We start from the raw sequence: 5,497 nt of genomic DNA, 5'->3' as shown, positions 1-5,497 counted from the left end.
CTGTCTCTCAACTTGCAAGAATGTCACACGACAATACTATAACATTCAGGGAAAAAAACAATGTATGCACAATATGTGCAGTAGTAATCTAAGTAGTCTTAGCCTTAGACTTCACACCCATGGACAACTGGCTAAACATCTGATACATATCGCGCTCAAAATTGGAAACACTTCAGGAGTTTCGAAGTCGTCATCTGATTGGTTGAATTTTACAGAATTTCTGGGAGACGGGTGTGTTGTGTTCTTTAACGTTCTGCCTGGAAACAAAAATGCTGTGATGCCAAATCCCCTCATGGAAGATAAAAGCCAGGATCAATCAGAATCAGGATTATCAGGATCAACAAAACGCTGGATTTTCAAAAGTATGTGAAATATTTAAAGTTCGCGACATAGAATCTTTAAAATATGTGCAAGAGTTTTACACACTGGTCTGTTATTGTGAGGACATTTCCACGCCCCTAAACAGGACATGGCACAAAACGAAACGTGATTGGTTGCTTTACCTGTCATTCATGTGGCCTCTTGGGCGGGTCTTGGTAATTCAAAGCGGCCAAGGTTCTGAAGGTCTGGCTATGTGAGACTATATTCTTAGAGGATAGCTCACTCCAAAATATATTTTTTCTTAAAAAAATGTATACAGAATATTTCTCACTCAATTTTATGCGTTTCTCTCTTCTGGTGGAAAGAATTTTAAAGAACGTTGGTGTCCAAAAAATTTTGACTGTTGAGTTGACTTCATTGTATTGGCATAAAAAACTGCGGTTGCTAGGGTGTTCTGGGTGGATGCTTACTTGCAAATGAGCCCTATTCTAAGTCTCTCTGATATTTTGGTACCTAGATATGGCGTAGGCCTTTCATTCAGTCCAAGGCCCAGATTTACTAGCAGCTTGAGCCAGCGCAAACCATCTTTGGCGTTAAAATAGTACTGTCAGCATTGACTAAAGATGTGCAGTGAAGAATTAGTGCTGAAAAGGCGTGGACACAGTTATTTTTCGCCTGACCTTATTGAATATGCATTTGTAAGAGTTTCCCTTTCAGACACAAAATTTATTGGAGGAGAGTATTCAAATGAATCACGCAACACAATTTTCTAACATTTGCCCATATCAAATTACTGGTATTTGCGCCATTATTTAACGCTTAAAAAAAGTAAGGGGTGGTTAAAGGGGTGGTTCACTGTTTTTTTTCTAGGCTTGATTGTGTTTATGGGGTGCAGTCTAACATGTGTTAATGGTTCGTTTTTTAAAAAATGCATTATTTTTCACATAATTTACCTTTATTCCTCACCGCTCTGTCCCTTCTCTGTGAATCACGCTGATCATTTCCTTCTTTTATGAAGCCCCTCCCTCAGAAATAGGCGATGGGCTCTGATTGGTTAGCTAGCCCAGTGTGTTGTGATTGGCCAAACCACCTCTAGTGCGCGTCTAAAAGTCCGGCCCCTCACCTCAGCGGCACCTTTTACGTGCACCTCTAGTTTTCTCTTCCTGTTCTCTAAAGCAGCACATCATGGCCTCGCCCCCTTTGTTGCCTTTTCCCGAGGGCGGGGTTATCTTGGTTTGTTACGTCACAAACCCGGGAAGTAACTTGTTGTAGTCCCTACCAGCCGTTTTTGTAGGCATTAAACTGCCAGAATTTTAAAAGACGATATCTACGTTTGCATTGAACTTTCAGCTTCGTAACTTTGCAGATATTGTTTATGCTCAAACAGCAACATTACACACTAATTAACGTTAAAAAAGTGAAGTTGCAATGAACCACCCCTTTAAAGCAGGCAGTAATTTGCGCCGTTTATTGTGCTGGACATTATGAAATGATCTGACTGCATCTATGTTCTTTATTGTGCGCATTGTCAGTAAATCACCCACAGAATTTTCCCCTCCCATTGGCGCTATTATGGAATTAGGCTCTAACGCTAATTTGCTCTGTTTAGTAAATATAGCCCCAAGTCTTAGGGATGTTCACCTGCTTGCCAGAAAAAAATATAAGCCACACAGTTGAAGGTTTCACTGATATCCACAGCACAGTCTTGGGATGTAACAAGCACTACTAAAAACAATACTGGTTACTAACAAACTTCACATTGAAAACATGACATTAAAAATGTATAACCTTTACAACAAAACTCAAAACTACAAAAGAAAACCAAGAGAATATGTGCGCATATGTACAGTGTGTGATGTCCAAAGCAAAAAAAACTTTTCCATGCCACCCTGCCATCTGTGACCATCTGTGCTGTCGTTACTATGAAATCATAAAGGCTGATGGTGTTTAGCTTGATGGCACAGTGTGATTATGGGGGCATGGTGTCTGTAAAATGGTCGCTTATATAGTAGCACGTCATTCTCTCGACACAGATGGATACCCACCGTGATCCTCAGGCCAAAGTTTTCCTCATGGACCCAAGTATATGCCCTGCACAGTGAGGAGTCCAGTAATTCAGCTTAAAACTAAGACACTCTCTGTGCCCCAACCATGTGTTGACCTCACAGTATTATGAAGTACCCTTACTGACATACGAGCTGTCACACTAACCTCAGGTGTGTCCCTAGGCTTAATATAACTGAGTCATACAGGGCAATTATACAGTTACACTCATTACACTGATCACAATGTAGTCAAATGAGAAGTGGCTCACATTTAAAGATTACACCAAACCGTTCTCCTGTGCGACACGTTCTCCCATGAGCACCCACTGTTTTGTTGCTTAGCTACATGTAAAGCGTATGGCTGCCCTCTTGGTGCTTAGCTTTGTTTGTTCGTTGTGTTTTGTTTATTTATTTAAAACTAATATGCTTAGGGCTCTCTTAGGTGTGGTGTTGCCCCTTTGATTGACAGGTTGAGTGTCCACCCTCATGAGGTCAGAGGTTATAACCGTGACCTGTTTCCCGGAGAGTACAGATCAGCTGAGAAATGCCTCCAGCTACATTGTACTGTCCCCTCCCATGCCCTGCCCCTTGTTGCCCCAAAAATACCATGCAATTCCCAGAAACCTTTTATCTTTGTCCCCCTGAGCTGTTTTGGAAAGTTAGAGGGAGAATTTAAGAAGAAGACAATTTTTCACCTGCCTTTTTAGCCGACAAACTATCCTTCTGTTCAACTGCATGTCTATTAACAGCCTTAAAGGAGCAAGCTAGCTAACTTAACCTCCAGAAACAAATAATTTTATTTTTGGCAGTCATTTCGTGGCGAGACACTCGCTAACCCTGTCCAGCTGTCCCCTCTGCTCTTTACTCTGGGTGCAAGGCTTTCTTTAGGGCAGGATTAGTTTACCTCTGCAGGAGTGATCTCACACACACATATACACACTCAAGGAGAGTGACAGGTTGAAAGGCTGTACGGAGCTCCTCACTGGCCTTTATAAAGCTGACTCACAGTAGATGCAGGTGAATCAACAGTGCAGCCATTCACTGAATACTGCCCGTCCTGAAATAGCCCTTCAGAGCAAACATCTTTTGTTGTTGAGCAACAGCCCTGTGGTCATTTACGACTCTTTGAATTGCTTAAAGAACTGACTGACCCACAAAATGGGCAGTTTTGAGTTACCAAATGTTTCAGTTGGACTTAAATTAGCATGCGTTATCATGATTTTCTATGATGAAATAATCTGAAGGCACTGTAAACATTTTTAATGGAAATACACACTTGTCCCTACTCCCTAACTGATATCAGTTTTTTAAAATGAAAATAAATAAATAAATAAATAAAAATACTGTGGGATTGGGCACAGTTTTTATCCAATCAGAAAGCTATATAGAATCACTCTCTGCTTGAACAGATATTTGCCATTTTTGGACCACAGAATTTGTAGAGCTCAATCACTCTGCACTGATGATGTCTTGACAATGTTGAGTATCTCATGCAAATATCAGATAGTTAGTTACATAAATTTTCTTGTCATGACGTTCATGGAGTGGTGACAAGACCTCTTGCACCTTCTTTTAAGCAGCAAGCTTTTCCCAGTAGGAGGCTAATCTGTATTCCACTCTCTTTCCTGCTCATTCTATCACTGTTCTTTAATGTTTGTTTATCCTGAGGCTTAGAGAATAATTCCGTTAGTTACACTGACTCTCAAGGGGCTTTGAGTCTGCAGTGCAATGACTTCATACGTGAGCTGATGTTACAATCACGTCACACGTGGCCTTGAGTCCTTGACAGATATTTAGCTGTGTTCTCAATATAGTCCAATTAATTGTCAAAGACAAAATCTGTCGATGTCAGAAAGAAGTTCTGCAGATAGATTCAACAGATCTTATGATTTGTACAAGACGTTTTGCTGGTAATTTGAGCTATAAGAAGACATTTGCCATACTCTGTAAAGCAGCAATGTCACTTTTGAACCACTAGTTGCCAAATGGAATTGTGAAAGTAATGACTTTCAAAATGTTTCACAAATACTCTCCCTTTCGTTCAGTCCAAACAAAAGTCTGGCTTCAAATTCATGCCACTGGTAAAGACAATGTCAGGCTGCTGGAACAAACACAGAAATATTGAAAGGGCCATGGTGTTTAAAGTTTTTATGGCTATCAACCTACATTAGCCACACATTACAATGGATTAGAAGAATGTTTTGTAAAATCACACAGCAAATGTAAAAGGCTCTAACAGGGGGGTCAGGGTCAAATAGATATATTAAGGAAGTCATCAAAAAAAAAAATTCTGTCATGGATATCAAGAATGAAAGGAACCCATGCCATTAAGCTAAACTGAAAGTGAACATTGTGGATGCACGATGATTCCTCACTATGTACTGTACTAATCAATATTATGAGACGAGTGATTCGTCCATAAAGGATTTACTGGGGGTACTAGTCGAGACCTCAATTGAGGTGATGTCTTTATTAGTTATGCAACATACTACAGTCAAAATAGATCTTTTATTGTCAGTAATGTACATAAAATCAAGTCCTTTGTTTAAGAGAGGTTGTAAAGGACATCTGCTCTACATTATTGCTGTTGTCTTGCCAAGTCCATGTGATTTCTCACCTTACACTGCCACTGATTAGACCACCACTGCCCAGTGAACCCCCCAAAGTGCTAAGTTAAATTCATATGGTGGAAATTAACTAGCATAGCAGAGTCCTTAAATAAATGGCTTGGTCAGCTGTCTCTGGCCCGCGGCGCATCGGGCCCCTGCGGAAGTCACAGAGGACGCAGCCGTTTAAAGACAAGCCCTTGGCATGTGCTGACAGACATGGGGGGATCTGCTCTGGCAGTCTTGGCAAAAGCTTTTATGAAACTTACTGAATGATGCAGCTCCAAAAACAGGCCACAGAGCGATCCAAATGAACCCATTCACCTAGACCTGCACTCTCTAAGCCACCAAAATGATCCTATGCTTTCAAAACAGGAATGGTGAACCAACCATATACATTTATGAGCTAAATTTATGGTCTATGAATTTTTATGATGCAAACAAACCTTATCAGCTACAAGCAGATTTGCATAGACAACACTTTCTGTTATTGTGTAATGGCTTTATTTTTTGATGGGAATCAGG

The sequence above is a fragment of the Sinocyclocheilus grahami genome, unplaced genomic scaffold, assembly GCF_001515645.1.
Source record: "Sinocyclocheilus grahami isolate Dianchi unplaced genomic scaffold, SAMN03320097.WGS_v1.1 scaffold90.1, whole genome shotgun sequence".
Lineage (NCBI taxonomy): Eukaryota > Metazoa > Chordata > Actinopteri > Cypriniformes > Cyprinidae > Sinocyclocheilus > Sinocyclocheilus grahami.
Note: the sequence above shows the minus strand (reverse complement) of the source record.